The sequence below is a fragment of the Choloepus didactylus genome, chromosome 9 (genome assembly GCF_015220235.1).
Source record: "Choloepus didactylus isolate mChoDid1 chromosome 9, mChoDid1.pri, whole genome shotgun sequence".
Classification (NCBI taxonomy): Eukaryota; Metazoa; Chordata; class Mammalia; order Pilosa; family Megalonychidae; genus Choloepus; species Choloepus didactylus.
Window position 1 is genome coordinate 39,011,645 of NC_051315.1, and position 26,958 is coordinate 39,038,602.

The following is a 26,958-nucleotide window of genomic DNA, read 5'->3' on the forward strand; positions in this document are numbered from 1 at the left end:
CAAGGCCCACCCAACTGGTGGGCCAACACTCCATGGAAATTATCCAATTAGAGTCATCACCCACAGCTGGGTGGGGCACATTCCAAAGAAACACTCAAAGAATTACAATCTAATCAACACTGATAACATCCACCCACACAAGATTACATCAAAGATAATGGCGTTTGGGGGACACAATATATTCAAACTGGCACCACACCCTAAGGAAGACAGTTGCCTCTCTCCTCTGTATGAAATTAAAACAAATTGATCATTTTACTCTTACAATAAACAAAATCTATTATATTCATTTAATGGAATACTGTGCATCAATAAAAAACTTGCCAAACAAACAATGAGGACTGCCAATTCGGGGGGCCAACCCCTCTATCTGGAGGCTTTCCCATGTGAGGTTGGTTGCTACAAGGGAGGCTAAGCCCACTTACAATTGTGCCTAGGAGTCCTCCCCAGGCCTCTTTGTTGCTCAGATGTGGCCTCTAAGCCCACTCAGCAGGTGAACTCACTGCTGTCCCCCCTACGTGGAGTGTGACTCCCAGGAGTGTGAATCCCCCTGGCAATGCAGGAAATGACTTCTGGAGATGAGCCTGGACCCAGCACTGTGGGATTGAGAAAATCTTCTTGATAAAAAGATGAAGAAGATGAAGAGAGATGAAACAAAATGAGGTCCAGGAGCTGAGAGATTTCAAATGGAGTCGAGAAATCACTCTGGAGGGTATTCTTATGCACTACGTAGATATCACCTTTTAGTCTTTAGTGTGTTGAAATGGCCAGAGGGAAAATACCTGAAGTTGTCAGACTGCAACCCAGTGACCTTGATTCTTGAAGACAATTGTATAACCATATATCTTGCACAGTGTGACTGTGTGATTGTGAAAACCTTGTGGCTTGCACTCCCTTTGTCCAGTGTATGGACAGATGAGTGGAAAAATGGGGACAAAAATTAGATGAAGAATAGGGTGGGATGGAGGGGATGGAAAGATTCAAGTGTTCTCTTTTGCTTTTATTTTTATTTTGAAATAAGAAAAAGATTCAAAAATTGATTCCAGTGATGAGTGCACAACTGTATGATGGTGCTGTGAATAACTGATTGTACACTGTGATGACTGTAGGGTGTATGAATATATCTCAATTAAACTGTATTAAAAAAAAGTAAATGAACAATGGGGGGAGGAGGGAAATGGTTTTTTTTATATTCTTTTTTATTTTAATTTTTATTTTATTTTTTGGAGTAATGAAAATGTTCAGTTTGATTGAGGTGATGAAAGCACAACTATATGATGATACTGTGAACAACTGATTGTACACTTTGAATGATTCTATGTTATGTGATTATAGAGCAATAAAATTGCATTAAAAAAAAAAGCTTGCCAAACAGTCAAGAGGTTGGAATGGCATAGTTCAGCCGTCTAGTTAAACATGGTGAGTTGAATACTTGCATTTACTTCCATTCCTTCTGGAAACCCATGAAAATGGCATGTGATTATGATGGGGATGAAGGAGTGGTATAAACCACAGGGATAAAGAGAGTAGAAACGCAAACAACAGTAAGAAAAGTTAGTAAATTTGAAAACAAATGGATAGGTAGAAATGACTTAGCAGACCAAAGCTGGCAGTAGGGTAAACTGAGATGTACCAAAAAGTCCCCCAAAAGCTCAGGGATTGGCAGCACCAGGTGTCTCAGGAAGTGCTGGGGAGTTGGGGGTGACAGTGAAACTGACAGCAAGAGAACTAGTTCCCAGAGCCCCTCTCCCACTGTTGTCTGACAACTGCCTCTCCAACCACACTCCCAGCAGATACCTGGAGATTGACTCGGCAGAGAGTCAGAGTGTCTCTGGCTGAGGGAACTCTATGTATAACGAAATTAAGAGTACTTTCCTGAATAAAGCTGAAGGTTGAGACTTCCAGCATTTTCTCTCACTTGGCTTCCAAAATGCTGGCATTCAGGCTAATATTCTCCAGCCAAGATATTGGAATTTTCTTTTCTGAGGAGTATAAACCCCTCAAGGGAAGAGACCTCAAGATAGAAATCCAAATTCAAAGCAAAAAAAAAGGCCCGGTCAGTTAGATCATGGTCACAAGCACCACCACCTTGGACACAGAACTTTCAATTGCTTCTTGATGCCCAATTCTAAAATTTGCACAGTCAGTTAAGGGTCAACCAGACAGATGAGGAATGTCTCAAAGTAATGAAAATCAGAGGCCAGATAAACAAATTAACTTGGAGGAAACAAAGAATATGCAAGGAGAATAATATCCCTGGTGGAAAAAAAAATAGCTAACTTTAATACTATTCTCAAAAAGGTAAGAAGGGCCAGAGGTCTTCGCAGAGTCCCGCAGTTTCCTGCTTCAACAGTGCTTGAACAGCACCTGGCACTGGCCACTGTCAGCCAGCCACTCAGAGCCAGCCCCGAGCTCCCTCCTCCAGTGCCCAGGACCTCTCAGGGCCCCACCACCGCTGCTCCTCAGCCAGCCATCTAGATGACCATGTCCCTGTCACAGGAGCACAGTAACGACAACAAGAACTCAACAGCCACCATCAATGCCAGAGCAACCTGGAGCTCTACACCTCTTTTGTCTACCTGTCCATGTATTACTACTTTGACTGTGATGATGTGGCTTTGAAGAAATTTGTCAAATATTTTCTTTACCAGTTTCATTAGAAGAGGGATCATACTGAGAAACTTATGAAGCTGCAGAACCAAAAAGGTGGTGGAATCTTCCTTCAGGATGTCACCAGACCAGAAGGTATTCACTGGGACAGACGGCTGAATGCAATGGAGTATGCAGATATACATTGATTAACATGGTATGCTTGTCCATTTTGACAAGCTATCTCTACTGGACAAAAACTGGTTTATCACCAGGTGTTGCTTATCTGCAGTTCTGTAGGGTATGTTCCATTGTTCCATTTTCTCAAAAAGCCCCTGCAGGTCAATTGTTTTTGTCTTCTGGAAAATCCTTTTTCAGAAAGGGGTTCTTCCCAGCAATTCCCAATGCAGGCAGCCATTTTATTTTACTTAACACACTTAAAAAAAAAAAAAGAAACAAAGAAACAAAAGGTACTGAAAAAAGGAAAATTATGCTACATGACCCAGCTATGGATAGTATTTACACAGTCATAAATATTAAATATTGAGCCAACCAAACTTGTTATAACTATATTGGAAAGATTGACAGGTGAGAAGAAGAGAGTGCGATGAAGATGGAGGAGGAGAACAAGATCTTCATTCTCCAAGTAAGGAGACATTAATTAATGAATAAAATAAAAAATCCAGAAACAAAAATATAGACATGTTATTTGGGTACATAGAGGTAAATACAAAAAGAATCTAGTAAACTAGTTTAAAATTATTGCTTTTGAGAAGTAGTAAATGATGAGGAAGAAAGGCTATTTTGTTTTTGGTGTGTGTGTTTTTGCCACTTTTTTTTTAATATATATGTTTTTAATACCCACCAAGCAACAACTATCCCTTCTCCTCTGCCCCAATCCCCTAGTAACTTTATATCTACTTTCTTTCTCTACAAAATTTATATTTCTAAGTATCTCACATTAGTGAAAATCACAAAGAATTTTTTATGTGCCTTGCTTATTTCACTTAACATAATGTTTTCAAGATCCACCCATGTTTCAGTATATCTCAGAACTTCACTCCTTATGGCCAGATAGTATTCCATTGTGTACTTGTACCACATTTTGTTTTTCCATTCATCTGTTAATGAACACTTGGGTTGTCTCCATATTTTGGCTATTGTGAATAATGCTGCCATGAACATTGATATACATGCATTTTTTTGAGTACCAGTTTTAATTCTTTGGGGTATATACCAAGGAGTGGAAATGTGGATCATACAGTAACTCCAAATTTAACTTTCTGAGGAAATGCTTACCACTTTCCCCAGTGGTTGCACCACTTCACATTCCCACCAACAATGCACTAGGGTTCCAATTTCTCCTTATCCTCTCCAATATGTGTTATTTTCTGTGTATTTTTCTTAATAATATCTATCCTTGTAGGTGTGAAGTGGAACCTCATTGTGGTTTTGATTTGCATTTCCCTTCTGGCTAATGATGTTGAGCATCTTGTCATGTGCTATTGGCCTTTTGTATATCCTAGGAAGGCTGTTTTAATGTAATAAATATTATAGAAATATATCACTTTTAAATCATGTAACTGTCATGGTAGCAAAATTCTAAGATGGCTCCCACAACCTCTACTCCCTGGTGCTACACGCTGTGTAGTACTCTCCCCTTGAGTGTATCTGAAACCTGTGACTTGCTTCTAGCCAATAGAATATGGAAAAGGTGATGGGTTATCACTTCCTTGATTACATTACAGTATATAGGACTTTGTCTTAGAACGGGAAGAGAGAGAGAAAGAGATTCTCTGTTGCCGGCCTTGAGGAAGCATGCAAGTTGGAAAAGCCCTGTGGCAAGAATCTGTGGGCTACCTCTAGGACTTGAGAGCAAAAACTTGGGTCCTCAGTTATATAGCTGCAAGGAAATAAATTCTGCCAATAAACTGAATGAGCTTGGTTTACTCAAACAGGATTTAGTTGTTTGTCTCTCAGCAGAAACATCCAATACAACCAACTGCAGGCATCAGTTCAAAAGGCACAGTTGAATGAACCCCCTCGACCTGGACCCAGATAATCAGCTTTTCCAGGACTACTCCTAGACCCTGAAAACAATCTTTGTTTTCAGTCTTAGTTTTCTGAATGATGGGTTTAGTAGCAGATTTCTTTCTTCAGATATCAGACTCTATTCCTTTGATAGAAAATACATGCTGTTTCAACTAATCAGCATGTATTTTTTACTTTATGTTCTGATCACTGCAAGCTGCAAAGGAATAAAATATATACATTCCTTTTCTCCAAAAACTTATGATCGCAGTGGAGACACAGTATGAAAACATGAATTAAAAAAGGCAATGCTCAACAGTAAATGAAGCCTACTGGCTACTACAGACTTTTAGAGGCGGGAGTGATAAGCGGGCCACAGCAGGGTCATGGAAAACTTCACAGATCAGCTGGCATTGGATCAGAGCTTCCAGGAGGAGTAGGAGTTCAGTAGATAGCAAGCAGAGGAGCAGGATACAAAACAACAAAGCAAACTTGGAGGTGAAAAAACTCAATGAGTGTTCAGGACAGAATGAGCAGACAAATTTCTTGGAAAATATAAGAGATAATAGTGGAAAAATTAGGATCAATGTCTCAGAGTCTAGAACTATCATTTGTCTGCTGCAGACATTTGCTAATCAAAGGGTATGAGTACCAGGTTTGAGCAGAAAAGAGATTTGATCAAGTTCTAGTTTTAGGAAGACCTTGTCCTGTAGTGAAGGAAAAGTGAGGGCTAGAGGCCGTTACCTGGTTTTCTAGGCATAAGAAGATGGTACCTGAATTAAGATAGTGGCAGTATGACATGGTCAGAAAGGAACAGATAAAAGGGTTAATTGTAAGAAATAAATTGATAGAATTTGGTTAAATAAGAAGGGAGAAGGAACAAGAAAAATGTTCATTATAATTAAATGTCAAGGATAAGAAATGAAGTTCTCAGTCCCAGATGTTTTCCCTCTACTATCTCCTTCCCATCTCACAGACTGTTGATAAAGAATGAATGGATTTAGACAAATAAAGAAAACATTGTACTTTCTAGCATAGGGAGAAAGGGGAGGGCATTGAATTCTGCCAGCATAAAGATGCAGTTACTGTTAATGCATTTTAAGAGACAAAAGGCATCCTGCAGGGCATCTCTGAAAATTCTTCCCTCTTCTGATCTCCAGGCAAAGGAATTTATATGCAGATCAGTTCCCTTGAGCATTCTTCCTGGTGATGAAAATCCACAGTCGGTATTCTCATTCAAAGCAGACCTTCCTCAAGGCCACACACATCCAGCCTGCCAGTTCCCCACCCTAACCCCCTCTACCCCCAAGATGCTTTCTCTAAACAAATTGCAACTGTGGGAAGGAGGAGAGCAATACTTGGACAAAAAGCTTCATGATATAAATGCCAATTACAGCTGACTGAATGGTTTTGCATATGGTGCATCTGCCCCAAATTAGGAAGACTTGTGAATGGAATACCACAAATGTCTTTGAAGTTCATTACTGTTAAGAGAGTTATGCACTGAGGGGGCCTTTTCCTTGTTTACATAGCATGTTATAGTTTCACTGAGACTGAGGAAAGTGGTTTACATTACCGGATGGTTGGCAGAGATTAAAGCACTTTGTGCGTTGAGTCATACACCATCTATGTTATTACCACCAGGGCACATATCACAAAGAGTAAATCAACTTAATCTGCTGGAGCCTTGAGTTACATACTTGAGGATCATTACACAAGATAATTTCATATTCCTCGGAAGGTTCAAGTTTGCAGAGAATTCGATGACCTCTTCACCTGTTCCAAATCTGTAGTTTTTATAAGGCTTTGCCACATTTTCTCTCTCGCTCTCTCTTTACTTGTAAGAGTTAATAGTGTCTCTACGGTTAACAACCTGTTTTCTTACATTTACCATAAAACAGTACACTGTAAATCTGTAATTGGGAAGATCTCAAAGAAAAAGGAGATCAACACAATCTAGTAGAGTATGAGCAACTAACATGCCAGATGAAACAGGCATATAAGGTCTTCAGCAGGCCCTTAAAGACATTCAGATGCTAATTGGTTAAACACAGCATTGGCTAAACACTTTCTACAGGTGAGACTGTGTTTAATGTGCCTAAAGGTGTATAGACCTCAGAAGCAGAGCAGAGGGTCCATGTTGAAAGGATCATGAGATAAATGGATGGAGATGCAGAAGGATTTTGTATATACTCTGTCTGTAACTGGCTCCCATCTCTACTTTCTATTAGAATGGGAGTTGGAGAGCACATATTTTAGAGGACATTGGTAATTAAGATGCTATGCATCCTATGCTTTTCTAGCCCAATCCCACCTTTCAAGACTTTTTATCATAGTTCCTACACTCTACCAAATATGTCTATGGCTCTCTGCTGACACTCTCAGTGCCCAATATTACTGGAACAACTAGAAATTCTTTAACTTAATAGAAAGTTTCCTCCACTTGAAAGCATAACAGAAGAGGTTTTCAGAGGCCCCAGACTAGAAAGCTTCCTGAAATGCCATGTGTGTTTCCTTCAAGGATTCTATAGAACCGGCGAAGACAGAAAGTCATCTTAGGACACACTTTCCTTATCAAACTTTTTTCCACCAAGCTACCCCCAAGGCAGGTGAAAATTAATCCACAACCTTGGGGTATTTGTGTGAAGCTCAAAGCACAGCATAATTAAAAATCTTTAAGGTCTAATTTTATCTTTAAAATTCAACTCAGGTTTGATCTCTCATCCTTAATATGTTTTTATCACTGATACCCTCAACTAGAAGGTATGAGGGATGGCGTAGTCCTGTTTGGAGACAAAGCATAACTTGGTGTGTATGGTAGCAGATTGGTGGGCTAAGTGGTGGGAGATGGTCAGGAAGAAATAAATAGGTAGCTTGGGGGGTCTGGATAATATTCATATAACACACTGGAAAGGCCTGATTGATGGTACAGTATTATAAAAAAAAAAAAAAGTTACAAACAGGTCAGTTCTTACATCCCCACCTGATCCCTTTTCATTGCCTCAATTGTATTGCATTCCTTTGAACAGGTCAAAGCACCTCCTATTTAAGTTGCATTACGGTAAAATATAATTTTCATAAAGTTAAAGACATGATTCTCAGACAAATATTTAGTGAACATTTTTCAAAAAGTTCTTTTTAAGTCATTAATAAGGAAACCAGCAGGATGACAAAGCTAATTCAAAGGAGGATAGTCAATGAAAGAAAACATGCATTAAGTGTTGAGGACTGAATCATGTCATCCACAAATGCCATGTTCATGTCCCAGCCCTTGGTCCTGTGGGTGTGAACCCATTTGTAAATAGGACCTTTGAAGATATTATTAGTTAAAAAGGGTCCAAATTGAATGAGGGTGTGCCTTAATCAAATATGGCTGAAGTCTTTATAAGCAAAGGAAAGGACACAGAAGGAGAAGCCATGGGGAGCAGCCATAAACAGGAAATTAATGGAACCAGAAAAGAAAGAAGATGCTGCCACATGCATTGCCATGTGACGGAAAATCCAAGAGCCAAGGATTATAACCAGCCAGCCCCAGAATGCCACAATCTTGGGGGGTAGTGGGGGTGGGGTGGGGTGAAAGGAATCAGATCCTTGCTGATGCCTCAATTTTGGACTTCTTCTAGCCTCAAAATTGTAAGCCAATAAATTCCCATTTTCAACCAGTCCATTGTAGGTCATTGTTTTAGCAGCTAGGAAACCAAAATAATATGATTGCTAAGTGTGCTGGTTTGTATATATTATGTCTCCCAGAAAAAGCTTTATTCTTTAATGCAATCTTGTGGGGGCAGAGGTATTAGTGTTGATAAAGTTGGAACCTTTGGATTAGGTTGTTTCCATGGAGATGTGACCCACTCAACTGTAGTGATAACTCTGATTAGATAATTTCCATGGAGGCGTGGGCCCGCCCATTCAGTGTGGGCCTTGATTAGTTTACTAGGGCCACATAGAAGAGCTCAGACAGAAGGAGCTTGGCGGCAGCAGAGACAGACACATTTTGAAGACGGCCATTGGAAGCTGACACTGACATTTTGGAGAATGCCATTTTGAAACGCAACCTCAGAACAAGCAGACGCCAGCCACGTGCCTTCCCAGCTAACAGAGGTTTTCGGACGCCATCAGCCATCCTCCAGTGAAGGTACCTTGTTGTTGATGCCTTACCTTGGACACTTTATGGCCTTAAGACTATAACTTTGTAACCAAATAAACCCCCTTTATAAAAGCCAATCCATTTCTGGTGTTTTGCAAAATGGCAGCATTAGCAAACCAGAACACTAAGTAAGATGTAAAGCTGGTTAAAGTCCTACGGGGTAATAAAATCAGTCTTTACTGTTTTCTTGTCTATGAGACAGACATCATTTACGTCTCTACCAAAGAAAAATCACTTGCAACTTTTTAATCATCGGCAAGGTAATAGCTAAGTTTAGTGAGTCTGGATCCTAATCAATAGTAAATAGTAAGGTGGACAATGTTAGATCATCCACCAGTAGTTCCCAAACTTGAGTGTGTATCAGAATCATCTGGGAAGCTTGTTGGGCCTCACCCCGGAGTTTATGATTCAGTGGGTCTGGGGAGAGGCCCAAGAATAGGTATTTCTAACAAGTTCCAGGTCATAATAAACCTACTGGTCCAAGGACCACACTTTGAGAACTACTTTTCTAGTTAGTCTCTGAAAGGTCTTGCAGTAATATTTCTACTTTACATTCAATATTGGATATACTGGGATAAATTGTGAAAGACTTTGAAATAGACTAACAAGATTATTGGATATTTTCAATGGAAAACTAGCCATTTCTAATTCCAGATTCTTTAAATCAATGGGGTTTGCACCTTTCATTGTCTTTGAGCTGTTTTACAATTCTGTTTTTTATAGATAACTAATAGCAATGAAAAAGATTCTTGTCCATAGACATGCAAATGACTTCTGTCCAGGTGGAAGGACAATCAGTTTTCCTCCCACAGCTTGCTTCCTCCCCTCTGTGAAAAGCCACTTGTGCTTTGATTTGTAAATTCATTTCCAGTACTGTTCATTGGCATATATATGTAGTTTTGGAATTTTTCCTTGAACTGGTTCAACATCTTATTGCTTCCCTCAATTAATGAGTTAATTATAATCTTTGACTCGTGTTCATTTTATATTTGTGTAAGTTGTGATTATACCCTCTTTTAAAAATTATCCTTTAATAGATACACTTTCTAAAAAATAATCTCCAAGTATGGAATTTCACTTTTTGATGATTCTGTTTTCACTACAAACAAGTGACTATCTTCTTCCAGTAGAGCTGACTGCTGGTTTTTGTATTCCCTAACATTTAACAAACAGTTTTAAAATTTAGTCTACTGGGCCACTGACCAGACTGGGATCCTATGGATTCCAGCTGCCTATTTCTTTAACAATAACACAGCTGCTCTTACTTTGTTAATCCCACTTTATGTTACCATTTATCTAACTCAGTGAATTCATATTTGCTCCCATCAATTTTCATTATTTATGGGTTTAGTTGGACCATTCCTATTATTCAGAGTGTTGACCTCAGCCTTTTAATTAACAACAGCAAAGCCCTGGAACATTTGCTACCTGTTTGGAAACCTGAAAACTCTTTGTTGGACATCTGGAATGTGAGGAGGAGGTAAACCCTTGTGCCAACTTAGAATCCTCTGAATTTCTAGGGTCAGCAGGAAATCTTAGCTGGCTGGTGGGGTCACAGACAGATATTTTAAACTCTAAGTTCATGACCCTGGATGTTGCTCAGCTTGTGATCTGAATTGCTTCCTTCCAGTAGGAATCTGTGCTCTATGAGAGGAGCTCAGACCCTCTGCACTGGCCCAGGAAGAAGCCCTCCCCGGGCCCCTCAGCTCTGCAATTCATAACAGACCCAAGTTTGACTGTCTCACAGTTCAGCTCTTCCGCACCTACTCTCAGCAACTTCATTTGGAAGACAGCAACATCCGTTTATAGTTGGTGATTTCTTTATTTCTGTCAGAAATAAAGTGGTACCTGTAAGGGAATAAACACTCACTCGGTTCTAAAGGAGAAAAGAATTTATTTATGATCTTGCAAGATAGGGCGCACAGCCAGAAATGTGGTAGGCTGGAGCGCGGGAAGAAGAACATGGCGAACTTTTAATGTCCTACTCCTAATGCGCAGGTCCTTCCCCTGTTTCCCCATTGGCTGGGTGCTACAGAGGTTACAGCCTATCCGAGAGAGCTAACTAGCCCATCTTTGAGATTTTGAATTGTACAGCCTGAGAGAGTTCATTCAGTTTAAATTTCCTGATGGGAGTTCCTGCCTCTGATTATACCCCAAATCTGTTTACATTCCAGTAACCATGGTTACTTTTCCATATAAGGAGCTGGAGCAGATTCTAGGCTTACGTCATGGCTCTGTCTCTCTTCCCTTTACAACAACGCCTGTTTAAGCCAGTTCTGCCACCATTTTCCCTATTCCATACTGCCTCTATGTGAAAGCTAAACTTAACCCTTTCTTACAATTTCCCTGATAACTAACTGCAAAAAGCTATATGGTGTATTGTGGGGAATGTGGAAGCCAGGCTGAGTTCATTCTCAGTAATAATTTTGCGACAAAGAAGAAATGATACCACTTGTTTCTCCTAGGTTTTAGAGAAATGAGGCTCTGAATTTTTTTGGCTACTTGTTTCCTTGAAGTTGTTACTATGTATGAGGTCTTTCAAGTACCATTTAACCTTTTTAACCCAAGTACTTATGTTTTCATAGGAAATATTCTTAGGATGCCATATTTTAACTAATACTTTAAGATATTTTTCAAAAGAGGACATGGGTCATTTTAAAATTTCATTTACATGAAACTTTTCTCCCACTGTTTCCCTACAGTTCAAGGGTTCCTAACCATGGACTGGAAACCCATATGTTGATGTATATTCTCAATCTCCCTTTGTCAATTTTTTTCTATGTAGCCAGCAAAAAGGAAATTTAATGACAAGAAATCTTGCCTGGGTTCCTCAATTTAAATGAGATCTGGGGAATGGAGGTATGACAGATATCAGAACATGTTGCCTCCAATCTTTTAGCTTCCAAGGGTCACCTTGACCTTGAAGGTTCATAGAACTATTGGTTGAAACCCCATTTATGCAGGAGAGGAGGCAGAGTTGCCAAATAAAATACAGGATTGTCCTAATTATTGCCTGGGACATTCTTATACTAAAAAAAAAAAAAAAAAAAAAAAAAAAAATTCATTGTTTATATGAAATCTAACTTTAATTGGGCATCCTCTATTTCATTTGCTACATTTGGCAACCCTCAGAGGGAGTAATCCATTGCTCCAATATTTCTAGAGAGCTTGGAGGGGCAATATATTATCAGTGATGGCTTTCTCATTCTCACTCACCTCTCTCTCATTTTTCTTGACCGAAACACTGCACGCAGCTTCTTCTCCTTGAATTTTCCAAATCACCACTCAATGCATTTGAATTTTACTGTATATTCAGAGACTCAAAGAAGATCACAGTAGTTTTCCAGTCTACCCTCACCACTGAAGAATTTTCATTGTTCTCCTTTCTGTGGTTCCAGCTTTCTGATGAGTTTCTGAACCTATGTCTACCCCTCAATCCCAGCCAATGAGTCCCAACCCCCAAATTCTGATATATTCCTACTTCAGAGCAATTCCAATCTAAGCTAATGCTAGGCTGACCAGGCTTGCTCAAAGGCACTCACCTACAATATAAACGTGTGCCTAAATGCAGAGCAGTCACTCAAGTACAATTTCATTATCAGCTCTTAAATTACAGGTGTTTTCTTCCTTCTCTCTATATAAGGGGAACAATACCATTTTTATAAAGTTGAGAAAACAAGGCTCAGGAGAAAAGACTGAAGAGGTTAGGATTAAGCATCCTGAAAATGAGCAGTCTAAGGCAGAAATAAGTCTATAGATGTATGAAAGATTAAAATAAATATTAGCAATTAGTTCTCTATCTCCATTAAGCTTATAGTAGAGGAAAATGGTCAAATTATTGCCTGAAGAATCTAAGCGGCCTGTATAAACAGGTCTTTTGAGCCTGTATGTACCAAAGGGGTCCCATTAGGAGCCATAACTCAGATATAATAAGGATGTGCCTCTTCTTCACCCAGAACTCCCAGTGCTCCCAGTTCCTAGTCAAAGCATTACACAACCAATTCTGAGAGTCTCTTGGGTTGCCTTACTGATTATATCCCCTGCCACTAAAGGTAACTGAGGGTGGCATCTCAACAGGGCCACTGATGTCAGTGCCCTCCATGAAGATATATATGTCTGGGCCAAGGATCCTCTCTACCAGGGCTCCCATAGCCATAGTCCCTCAAGGTGCCCTGGAGGTTTCACTATCATGGTTTTGGCCAGAGCCCAGAGTGGAAAGAAAGTTCTTCCTCTTTCTCATTATTGTCACCTATATCTTGAGCACACCATATCTTGAGCTTCCACTTGCCACCCACCTGCATGGAGCTCAGAGACTAGTTTATGGGGGAAGGACTAGGGGTCCTCTCTCCCACTCTCCATCCTCACCCCTCCAATCCAACCAAAGGCGCACCCACAACATCCCTAGCTGGGGCCCTTCCCTCTAGGCAAATCAACATATGTAAATCGACACAGGCAAGGGCCTGTCTCCTGAATTCAGAGAGAGGTAGGTACAACTATGAAACAGGACTGAGCTACTTGTAAGGAAGATTTTAAAACTCATGCTGCTGAACATTACAGTAAATTTCCAAAGAGGATGTAAATGCCTCCCAAGACTTTAAAAAGTAGGATAATCTACCAAATATCTAATCAAAATAAATTTCAAAGGGCATCTATGACTCTACTTTATCCTACACTTTGAATTATATAAAAATATATATTACATGCATAGTAAAATGTATACATAGAAACACACAGCATGTATTTGTATATATTTATATAAATACATATTCACAATTGTATAAAGAAAAATATATTGTCAAACAAAATGTATTCATGCAGAGTACATGCAAACTGCACCCATTGAAGAAGTGGCTTAGTTCACAGCTCTCTTGAGGAGAAAGAGCCTGTGGAAAGAGCTGGGCTGGCAGAAGAGGATCTGAGCTAAGATATCTTTCTGGGAAACTAACAGCTCTTATTACTTCTTCCCTTTCCCAGGAAACTTGGCCTGTTTCAACCCACGATATAAAAGGCCCACGGAAGAACCACAGGCAGACCCTTTTCAAATGCTCCTCTCCAAAAGAAACTGTCTCATAGGAATTACACTTGGGTATTATGGCAATACCTAGCTGTTCATCTAATTCCTATTTTCTTCCATTTCGAGACTCTCAGCACAATTATATTTTCCAGCTTCCCGTGAAGTTTGGTGTGCCCCTATGATTAAATTATAGACAATGGAATGTTAGCAGAAATAATGTGAATCATTTCCAGGTGAAACCCTTTTAGAAGTGGCTCTGCAGACTGCATGCTCAAAGTGACAATGATGAGGAGCTCAAAGATGGGAGGTACCTGGGTCCTGATGACTCTACCTGGACGAGAGCCAATCTCTAACCAGAAATACCTGCTGAGACTTTAGGTAAGAAATAAAATCTGCATCTGAGCTATCATAGATGTGCAGATCTCTTTGTTGCCCCAGCCCGACCTCCCCTAAGACAGGTATTGACTGTTTCAGCAGCTTGAGTCACAGCTGATGACTCTCCAAGCTTCAGTCAATGCCAAAAGTCATTTTCTATTGCCTCTGGCTTTCCCACATTGGAACTGAAATCCCACAGGCTATTTATTGACGCTTCCAAGGATCAAAGATTCCTTGCCAGGTAACTTTCTGCAAACCCGCATTTAAAGATTCTACTCCAGTGATTATGGAAAGACCGTGCTCTGTGATTGCTTTTAATTGGTACTTGTCATCTGCTTATAGAATTTTATTAACAGAAATATAAACATTCGTCACAATCTGGAGAACACAGGAATCTTAAGTAGCTTCTGAAATTCAAAGTTCTTTTTATCTTCAGTGTTTGCTGATAGCTCATTAAATGTTTCTCAGTGTTACAAGTTCTGCAACAGAAATGTTCTTTGTACATAAAAGGAATAAAGCTGAGATGTTAGCACAGCAAAAGGGTTGAGGGTTGCTCAGCATTGCACAAAATAGTAATAATCTTTCACTACAAAAGATGTGGCCTCAAGCAAAAGATTAAGTAAATAATCCTTACCCATTACTACTTTTTAAAATAGATAGAATGTACCAAATAGTTCTTTTTGCTCACCATCCCAATGTTATCAAAGCCTTGAACTCTCTTCACACACACATACCTTTTAATAGAATTTAAGTCATGTACATAACCCCAGGAGATTTTACACTTAATCTAAATCCTAATGGAGATGGAAATATTCACAAGGTCTGTTGTCCATTTAGTTTCCGGAATGCAGTTGTACTGTAACATTCTCTTTCTAACAGATCTTTTCCACCCCCCAACCACCCCCAGCCCATAAGGTAGTAACACAGATCTAATTGGTTATGTACACTTTCAGTTTAGGCCCTGAAGTATTAAGTGACAATATGGCCAACTAAACCTCAGCTTCTCCCTTTGTTAATGCAGATCCATGAAAGTAGAATCAGGCTAATGGTCCGTGGCTCTGTTAAAAAACAAAGCTGAATTAGGCTGATAGAGTAGAAATCCTCATAGTGGAGGTCAGTTCTGTGCCGCCCCATATCACTCAGATGTGTTATGTTTCTCATTTAACTGCGCAGAATAAACTGCTCTTCCTAAAGCAAAGGAGCAAAGATCTCCAAGACATCAGGGCATCTTACAAGAGTTATGAGGCCCAGTTTCATGTCGCCACTTTGACAGATATGTAGCACAGGAGGTGACATACTCTGTCAGGAGTTTCTGCTATTCAGACATCAAGATGACACCAAAGGAAGGTGCTGTCTGAGAAATTAGTCACAGCAGTCTCCCAACTTCTGAAAAATCCTGGAGTCACTACTCAAATATCCAGAAGCCAAAGTGATCAGAGGCCAAATAAATGGTATGGAGACTCTGCAGTTCAACCCTAATCATGGTTGATGTTGTAGGGAATGGTCTGAATGCAGCCTGTCACCTTTTCCTGGGACCCACAAATAGGTCCTGTTCTTAGGACCAGAGGTGTCCAGGAAGATAAAACACAATAACACAATCCCCTAGTAGATTAAGGGGCTGCTGGTGCATTCCTTCCCCTACTGTCCTGACTGTATGTAAATATTTACTGGAGAGAGTCTGATTATGGTGGGCATGTTTTGTGACACCTAGCTCATACCCAAGGTCTTCTCCCACTATGTCCTTCCTCTGTAGGACACACACACACAAGAGAGGGCTATGCATAGATCAAAACTCACAGGGTGGGCCAGCAGACCGGACCACTGGCCATGGGGGACCAATGTCCACTAGTGAAGTTGGCCTCTTTCTTTTCTAAGTGAAGAAACATCTTTCCATCAGAATCTGTGTGAGTTGCACTTTTGCTGGTGACTCCAACACCTGTATTGGAATGGGTTGACATCCCTTGGGTGTCTTTCTGACCAACAGTTGAGTTTTCATATCCTGCCACATTAAAATCTGAATATATTACCCTGTGAAAGTAATATTTATCACACTGACATGGAATTGCAAGTCTACATGTCTGTCTAAGCTGCAGATAGACACCATGTGGGTGTCTTTCTGGGTTACATTACTATGTTGTTCTCTTCTTATATCTTCTGGGGTGTTGGGGGTAAGGAAAATACTCAAAAGTGTGAGCTGGGCCTTTGACGTGACTTTCTGGCTCCTGCCTTGACAGCACAATCCCTGGAGAGGCTGGTGGCTCCTTTGGTGCCTTCATTTCTCCTTCCAGCATGGCCACCAGGACCTTCGCTCCTATTCCAAGACCCTGCCTGTAGAGTCATCCTCTACAGATGTGGGTGCAGGCATCCCTCATTTGAGATTCTGCCTTCTCCACATTACTCAGGCAGGAGGAAAGGGACTAACATTCAAACGCCAGTCTCTGCAGTTCAGGGGATATTCAGCCCTGGTACCCAGCACCATACCACCGTTCATCCTACCTATTTTCTATTACCATGGGGATTAAAGCTTTATTAGCAAGTGCTGTAGAGTTTAAACCTTTGGGATGCAAAAGGGCTCTTCTATCTTTATTGGTGACAACACTCAGTCTTTAGAAATGACAGTTAATCTCCCATTCTCCCCAAAGATGGACCAGCTTGCTTCTTCAAAGCAACTGTTTATCACATTTTCTTATCCCTCTATATTAAAATTCCTGATAACTAACCCTGTTCAAATAGGATTCATCACCTGTTATCTTTTTGATTTTTAAAGGCTCCACAACCCAGATTGAGAGTGCTTTTGGCTGGTATATATTATTCATCTTTTCATCCCAACATATAAAGAGCAGTGCCTGGGACAGAACATAATAAGTGATTTTTAAAATTTTTATCACTTTAGAAGGACAAATTCTTAAGCTCAACACCACAAATATTCTCTTTTCCCTTCATATTACATTCTCCTTTTCCTCTTATTGTAAGCACTTCAGAGAAGCAACCACAGTGCAAATCGACACTCTCTTCATCTATAACAAATTTCACCCTAATTGGACTTGCCAGCAAAATGACTTGAGGCTGGAGCACAGCCCTGTAATCTAATGGGTTATGTGCACTTAGCAGGTAATAGATGCTTCAAAAATTTACTTTACCTTCCTTTAGCTTTGGCCCCAGCAAAATAAATAAGAGGCTTTGGCTACTCTTCCTTCTCAAATAAATACAATGTGAATCTAGAAGATAGTAAATTAAGTTTCAAAACCAGCTGGGTGACCTTATACTTCTATCAGCCAAGTGGTCGCCAGAGTAAATAACACTCATTTCTCTCCGTGTCAGAGCTTGGCTAATTTAGACTGCTCTGAGAGTGACTGTGTGTTCTCTCTTCCCCTTGCGCCTGGGACCTCACTAACTTCCTTGGCTCTGGGTCTCAGAAAACAGATCTCATCTGGTTTACATTTCCTTTGAGCACCATTCTGAAGGCCTAATGGGGAGATTTCAGATTTCTTTGCTAACACTATGGACTAAGTGATGAAAATCCCAATGGAATTCAGACTTCCTCAGTATTAATGTATGTCTGTAGGGCAATTATGAGTTAATAATCTTTTCCTGAAACCACTTTATATTTAACAATTATTTCTGGCATTATTCCCTCTTTCCCCAAGGAAATTTCCTTAAGTTTATTGCTTGCTAGCACTTAGGTCCCTCTAAAATGCTATGATATTGTATAGCTTTTGAGTTTATTTAAATCAGTTGAAAAACAGTCAAGTTGTTCTCTGACCATTTATTATCCTTTAATAAAAGGATATATTTAAGAGCAATTAGAAATTAGGAAATTTTTCAGAAATACTTGATATTAGCTAACATAATTTAATCTAAACAAAGCTACAAATTTCTGTATGCTTGTTTCTCTTTCTCTTAATTTCAACATAAAGATATCTGTTCAAAGGGATTGAATTTAGTTAAGTTTAGAGCCATCCTCCACCATATGACTATCAAAATATATACAACTTTAGGACTCTCAAGAAGTCTAAATTATTTGGAAATTAAGAATTTGAGTACTTTCTAAAATACCCATTTCATTTACATAAACTTTCTTCCACTGTAGATGGACAAAGGTGTGAATTGCGACTTAGAACTCTTTCATTTCTGCTTTCTTTATTTGGCTTTGGAATTTTACTTGAGTAGCTCTCCCTGACATTACAAAGTACAGATGTTAGCACAGACCAAGGGGATATTCCAATTTGGAGGAGTCTATTTCTTGCATTCTCTTTTTTAGAGTCTTGTGTCCCTTTTGATGCTTCACAGCAGCCGAGTGAACTGCATCCCTAGGAACCGGACTGCTTTTCATTTGAAGTCACCCATATCAGCTTATCTTGTTTCATGGGATACTCTTCATATTCAATTACAGCTGTTACTAGGAGGTGCTCTGGTCAACCAGGGTGGCTGATAGGAGGCCGGGCAAAGGGGAAAGCAAAAGTGAGCAGATGAGACCAGGATTCTGAGACAGTGTCTACCATTAACTTCTTATTATAAGAAAGCAGGCTCAATGTCTCTTTCAAATAAAAACAATAACATTTATCTAACCCATTTCAAAGGACTATTAGGAGGCTAAAATGTGTTTGATAGATTTTAATATATTCAGTATATACTATATATTTTAAACATGATACTATAAACCTCAGAGAAAAATGGGTAATTCACAAAAGTAAAAATACTAGCAACCAATAAATATACGAAAAAAATGTTAACTCCTTTAGTGATTAAAGAATTGCAAATAAAAACTGGAAACATTATTTTTTAATGGCCTTTTAGACTGGTGTGGTTGGTAGGAAATGGGTTTTCTTACACATCATAGATGGAAGCATAATTTGTTCCAAAAGTAGTAGGTGACATTATTTTCCAAATGAATACAACTTAAACGTGAATAACCTTCATCCAAGAATTCCACTTATAAAAATCTTTTCTAAGAAGATAATCTGAGAAGTGTGAATATAATTATTCATAATAATGAAAAGTATAATCAGAATGAAAAGGAAAGTTATCATATTGACAGAATATAAATGATATGGTCAGAATTCCCTTTGAGTGCATTTAAAACAAACTGGGAAGGCAATACATTGATTTTCCACTATTTCTCTTTTTTCTGAAAATAAGGCCTCAGAGGAGAGTATAGGCTATGTAGGAAATGTACAAGTTTGAACCACATTTTCAAGACAATACCTTCTTTCTCCTAGTCATTTCTATCTAATCCTATAATTTTCTCTATTGCTAAATTAAGACCACAGCTCTTGGCCTGTTTAAAATACATTCATGTTATGCCTTCTCTAATCCACACCTGTGTGCATATATAGACACACCCCACAATTTAACTATAAATACAAAACGTCAAGGACTGTGATTTAATTATAAATGCAAGAGCTCAAAGAAAAATGTCAGAAAATGTTTCCTTACTGTGGGTTAACAGCAGAATGAAATGACTTCTCAAGACTAAGGAGTCTCACCCCATGAGGGGTCATCTTGCACAGTGTTCCTTCCTATAGATATAAGCCTTGGCACTAGACTTGTTCTTATTTTCTTTCTTAGTCATTGTAGTAGATAGAATTATGTACCCCAATTTAGACAAGTTCTTAATCTTAAATGCATTCCTGTGGGTGTGAACCCATTGTAAATAGGACCTCTTGAAGATGTTATTTTTAGTTAAAATGTGGCCCAACTGAATGAGGATAGGTCTTAATCCAGATTACCAGAGTCTTCATAAAGAGCCAGAGCAAGAAGTCAGTTGGAACCTGAGAAAAGACAGGGTATCGCCACATAAAGGGAAAGCCAAGGAACCCAAGGATTGCCAGTAGCCAGAATGCTACCAACTCAGGAGGAAGCAAAGCCTTCTAGCCTCTGAAACATTGAGCCAATAAATTCCTGTGGTTAAACCAACCCATTGTTTGGTATTTGTCTTAGCCTGGCAAATTAAGACAGTCATTATATATATTTCAATTATTCATGAGTAAGGGGAAAGAGACTAGTGTTTTGGGAAGGCATCAGAAGAAAAGGAGAATGGATTTACCTTTCTGTGCATCAACATACTCCAGTATTTTTAAAGAGCACCTGAAACATAGTAAGTGCTCAAAAGATACTTGCTGACTTAAAAAAGACCCTCTCATGTTAGAGGCTCAAACAGTGAACATAGCTCTTGTCCTGCTACATATGACAAACTTGATTCAGAACTGAATGCATAATAGGAAGAAAATGTCAGGACGTTTTTGTTTTCAAGAAATTTCTCCTGCTTCATAATTACTTAATGAGGACTGAAAGCATTAAAACATCTCTACTATTCACTGATTCCATGTCAAGAACTCAATGCATCAATGGTAAATTGTGAAACAAACCCTTCGTTTTTGCCTGATAAATATTGATTAGAATGAAGGGACGTTAGTATTATTTCTATCAGTTCTTTGAGTTTTCTTGATATATTGAAGTATCTGGCCATTGAAGGCAAGGCTGCAGCCTATGTTAGTCACCTTGGAGGGAGAGAAAAGGGAAGTCCCAGATCATTCACACACAACAGAATGCAGGGGAGTCTCATTCATGCACACAGAATGTGGAGGAGTATTTCTTTCATAAGCTCCTGAGGTCAATTTCCATTCTGAAGCCTGAGCACTCTCAATAACTTTTAAAACTTTTCCACAAGTCAGTGTAACTTTACCTATCAGGATTCATACAGGTATCCAACTCCTTTCTGCAGTTTATTAAGCTATTTTCCTCAACAATAGCTGGTGTCAGTGGGCAAAACCCAGCAATTTATATGCCTATACTCTGAGCTTTATATTGGGATATAATTCTTACAAATATTCATAGCAAAGAATTCTTCACAAATCTTCACTGCTGACACCAAAAACAACTTTGTACATGAAGAGAGAGAAAAAATTTCAAACCACATCTCCTTGCCCAAATAAAACCGAATACTGAGTTAATTCTGGGATTATTCTAGATATGGGTATATTTTAATTATGTTTATTCTGTTTATTTTTCCTTCAATTCTCCAGTCTCACAATCTGTAAATGAGGAAATCTATGTGGAGTAGGTTTATCAACAACACACTTTGATCACCCTTGCACAGAAAATGTTGTTTCTATAAAGTAATCTATATTATATTATATATTCTTGTAACTAATCTTCCTCATACACAGTCCCCTGGAGTAGCAGAGAAACTTAACTATGTCCATTAACAGTAGCTCAGTTTACAACCATCTTTTTCAGATATCTCTTCAGTCTTCTGTAGCTGTGCTCCCCTCCTCCTTCTCTCTGTCTCTGCAGTGGTTGGACACTTTGCCTGCCTGTGGTGCCCTTTGTCTGCTTGCCATGTTGGCCTTGGTAGCTGGTGAATTTGAGCTCTGTTCTCAGTTGGTTTGGGTCTCCCTGCCGTCATGGTTTACCCTCAGCTTTTAGTGTCATTCTTATCCACTCATGAACTAAGGGAGTGCAAAGGGCTATGAACCTGCAGGGATGGTTAAAGATAATATGAATTGACAGGATTTAGTGAAAATTGAGGGAAAAGGTACTTTGGCTTAAGCAAAAGAGGAAGATATGCCTGCTGGTAAAAATTATGCATCCCTAAATCAAACAGACATGACATATTGTATGTTTCTTAAAAGATGGCAGTGTCAAGCAAGACCACGATTTATATTTTCATGTAAAGTAAAATTTGGCATCTGTCTATTAGTTTGTTGCATATTAGCTAGATAGAAAATAGGCTGATTAGACGGACATTTGAGGAATAGGAAAGCTAGCTTCACCATGAAAAGAAAGGGAGTCATATCTCATTTTTCCGGTTCTTGCACAACAGGTTTACTATCAGCTTGTAATTATACGAGCTCACAATGGAGCAGGAATAAAGAACTCAGAACTCCAAAAAGCATAAGCATTTGACTTTGGAAAGCATTTTTCAAATGATGAAACTACAAGACTATCCCTTGTTCTGGAAATATAAACCCTGTAATTAAGCCCTATGCAAAGATGTGACTTCAAAGTTGGAAAACTTCTTCCATGTCCTTATCCCCTGCTCTACTCTTACTAATCCTTTCTCTTGTGTTTCTGCTCCTGATCATAGCATCTGAGTCTCTGGATTTACAAAACTACTTCCTAGTCTCACGCACTCCAGCCATTTCCTTTTGGTGATTTGAAAGTGGATAATCTAGGCAGGAACAGCTACACAATTTGTGGGATCCAGCACAAATTAAAATGCAGGGCCCCTTGTTCAAAAAGTACTAAAAATTTCAAGGCAGCAACAGCAGAGCACTAAACCAAGTTTGGGGCCATTCTAATTATGGGTTAGAACCCTGTAGACTCTGAGGCTACATGAGTCACACAGCCACGAAGCTGGCCCTGCATCTTGGCTTTGTTGCAAAATAGCTGGACCACGTTGTGTTATGACTGGTGCAGAGGGTGGGGGAGAAGAGGAAAACATAGCCTTAATACCTTGTAATAGTTCTTAAAATAAAGTTACCAGGATAAATGTACAACTCTATGATGATACCATGAACAACTGATTGTACACTGTGGATAAAGGTATGGTATGTGAATATAACTCTATAAAATTGTAGGAAAATATATATATAGGAGTAAAAGTGTTGGAGAAAACATGGTGAGAGGGATGATGCCTCACCAATATGGACTAACAATGTGTAAACTCAGAATTGAATCTTAGAACATAGCCTAACGTGGACACAATAATTGTAATAGTCCCTAGATTGTAAGCTCTTACAGCAGTTAACTCTATCCCTGAATTGTAAGGCCTATCTCTAAACTTTGAGATGCTGATCCCCTAGCATATAACCTGATTGGTCTCTGGAACAATGCATATCTCTGAGACACCTGAAACTCAGAGCTAGAGCTCAGCAGATATGAATGTCAGTATTAGTGCATACAGCCACTGTCAAAAAAAAAAAAGCTGAAAAAGAGCCCAGACTTCAATTAGTGACATGAATGAAGCAGATCTGGTTAAGACCAGGGCAAGCCAGGCCAAAGGATAAAGGTTGAAACTGATTGTGTTTTAAAACTTCAACTTTCATATGAGACCAAGGGAATAGATATCTATTTGGTACAGGATCTAAATTTTCTAAACGGTACAACTCTACAGTCGATTTGTTCAAACACCACAATTGCATGGAACTTTGAATAGGAAGTGAGATACGGTAGGTTAGTATAGGCTGGAGTGAAATAGTGACACATCCTAGAGTAATTTGGGCAGATAATAAAAAATATATTTACAGCCTCCCCCTCCCCAGCCCCGAGGATCTGGGGGAAGGTGCGGATGTGTTGGACATCCTCACCTGGACTGGTGTTGATGTTGTCACAAACATTGGGACTGGCGGTTTGATGTGCTGAGCCCTCGATCATGGGACTTGCCCTTATGAAACTCATTACCACAAAGGAGAGTCTAAAGTTGTATGTAATGGTACCTAAGAGTCTCCCCCTGAGTACCTCTTTGTTGCTCAGATGTGGCCCTCTCTCTCTCTAACTGAGCCATCTCGACAGGTGAGCTCGCTGCCCTCCCCCCTACGTGGGACCCGACTCCCAGGGGTGTAAATCTCCCTGGCAAAGCAGAGTATGACTCCCGGGGATGAATGTGGACCCGGCATCGTGGGACTGAGAGTATCTTCTTGACCAAAAGGGGGATGCAAAATGAGACGAAATAGTTTCAGTGGCTGAGAGATTCCAAATGGAGTCGAGAGGTCACTCTGGTGGACATTCTTATGCACTATATAGATAACACCTCTTAGGCTTTAATGTATTGGAAGAGCTAGAAGTAAATACCTGAAACTACCAAACTCCAACCCAGCAGTCTGGACTCCTGAAGACAATTATATAATAATGTAGATTACAAGGGGTGACAGTGTGATCATGAAGACCTTGTGGATCACACCCCCTTTATCTAGTGTGTGGATGAGTGGAGGAATGGGGATAAAAACTAAAGGACAAATGGAGTGGGATGGGGGGATGATTTGGGTGTTCTTTTTTCACTTTTATTTTTTATTCTTGTTCTGGTTCTTTCTGATGTAAGGAAAATGTTCAGAGATAGATTGTGGTGATGAACGCATAACTATGTTATCATACTGTGGACAGTGGATTGTATATCATGGATGATTGTATGGTGTGTGAATGTATTTCAATAAAACTGAATTTAATAAAAAAATAAATAAATAAAGTTACCAGGGGCTGGAGAGGGTAGGTGGTAGGGGAATGGGGAGTTGTAGCTTAATGGGTGCAGAGCTTCTGTTTGGGGTGGTGGAAAATTTGGGTAATGGATGTTGGTAATAGTAGCATAATACTGTGAATATTTTTAGGAGGAAAATTGAGGGTATTCTTCACGGCCCTTGAGCTAAGGCTATGGGTGAGAATCAATAATAATGACTCTTGGCTTCAGAGAAGCACCTCTTTCTCCTAAATGCCCTAACTCAGACCTCTGACATTGTGGAGGAAAGCAGGGAAGACAGAAAGGAGATTTAGGGAAGTCCCAACCCTAATCTTAACCCTAATTTACTGACAAATTAGCCAGTTTGAGGAACTCTCTCTGATAGGGCAGAAGCTGGAAGAATCCAATCCTTCATTCACTGCTCAATCCATTTTCCTTTAATCCATTTGTTTATTCATTAAATTAAAACATATACACACTCAAATACCCATTCACTTATTTTGGGTCCCTACCAATTCTGGAGCACCCCAATCACACCCAGGGGTTCTTTGTCTATTGTACATATTCATGCAAACCCAGAATGCTGCCTTGGAATAGAAGCAACTGGTTTGCTCAGATTAAATATCAACTTAATATTTTTCTAAAATTGTATTTTATATATTTATATTGCAGATGTTTATCATAATAACAGCCAATCTCCTGGAATATATCTAGTAATTGACTGCCACGTCCTGGGCTTAAAAGCAGCCAACCTGCACTAAAGTAGATAAGAGAGGAGGTCTGGGAGAGATTTGATGCTAGCCATGCCTTCTTCCTGTTCCTGTGTGTTTAATCCCCAGAGGAGCCATTTGGAGACATTCTGATTACTTTCTTGTAGGCTGAAGCAAAGTGATTTGAAATGAAGTAGGAAATGGTCAGAGTTGGGAAGGAAACATTAGGGATTGGTAGACTTAAGTATGTCCAGTGCATTTTGCAGACTGAGAGATATTTGTAGTGTTTTTCAGGATATCCTACCAGTTCTATGCAGCAGAATAGAATAAAAGCACAAGCTCTTAGATTAGAAAGATCTGCCTTACAACTTACTGGCTAAATGGGAAATTCACTTAGTCTCTTTCAAATTTAAATTTCCTATCTATAAAATCAGGATAGAAATGTTCTTAGAATTAACTGAGTTAATATATGAAAGACTGCTAACACAGTTCCTGGCTCATAACTGACACTTAATAAAAGTTAGTTCTCTTCTCCTTTTCCTTTAGTCTTCCTCTTCTACTCTACCTGGGATTACAAAAGAGAAGATATACTTCTCCCTAGAAAATCATTGTAGTCTTTTTCAGAACAGAGCAAGTATAGGATGTAGATGAAACATACTGTCTTCTAAACCCTTGGCTCTTGAGCTTAAGGCCTGCTAGTCCTCAGCAACTGTTCCTGATACCAAAAGTTTATAGCCAATGATTTTTCACTTCTTACCCTACTGAATAATGTGCCTTCTGCAGCAGGAAGCAAATCAGCAAGAAGCTTTGTGATTACCTGAGGGGTGTTCCTTCAGGTGCTCTTTCACTTCAGCAGAATGGAATCACCCCACACTGGAACACATGGAACTAACAACAGCATTCATCAACCCCAATGCCAACACTATAGCCAAGGATATCCTGTGGAAAGGAAATGACCCGAGCAAGGTGCACCTTACCTTGGGATTCTTAAACAGTATTTTAGAAAATGGACAGAAATATAGACCTATGTAAAGTACATAGACACACACACACACACACACACACACACACACACACACACACACACACACACACAGACAGAAAGTCAGACAACCCATAGCCTCTTGTTGGAAACAATGGCAATGGGAAATCGTACTTCTGGAAAATATAAACCAAATGGGGTTGACCCTAAATAGATACAGACAACTATAAATCAAGATTTTAATTATATTTCTTTAGATAGTCCCCTTCTGCTCACCTCCCCCTGAGTCCCCAAATCATCAATCTATTAGCTTGGAGCTGTATCTATGGCAGACACTGCTAGTTGGGTACCTCATATAGATTCTCTTCTTCCATGTTCACAGAACCCTCATTTTCTTTGGAGCAACTAAATATACATTTTCTAGCCTCCCTTGTGGCTAGGGGTGGCCCTGTGGCATAGTTCTAGCCCAAATGAACAGAATTTTACTGGAGATTAATGAAAAAGTTTTCCTGATCGATGTGTCATCACACTTGCCTTGTTGCTTTCTTCTGCTGACAGGATGACTGAAGCCGCAGCAGCCATCCCGCCACTGTGCGGGAAAGGCCGGGAGCATCACAGAAACTGCAGCCTCAATGTACTTCAGCTATTCCTGGTGCATTGCCCTAACTTGTTTAAGCCATTGTTGTTTGGGTTTCCTTCTAAAAGCATTCCCAAACTGATACAGTCATTTTCTTACTTGGTCAGAAATTTCCATTGGATTCTTTGTTATTATATAAGCACTTCCACATAAGGCTTGATTATGCACAAGGTACCTGAGAGGAGACCCACTAGTTTTTCCCCATTTTCATATGAACATGAATTATATGCTACAGCGAAAAAGATCATAGATTTTAGAGACAGAAAACCTGGATTCAAATATTAACTCCACACTTAACA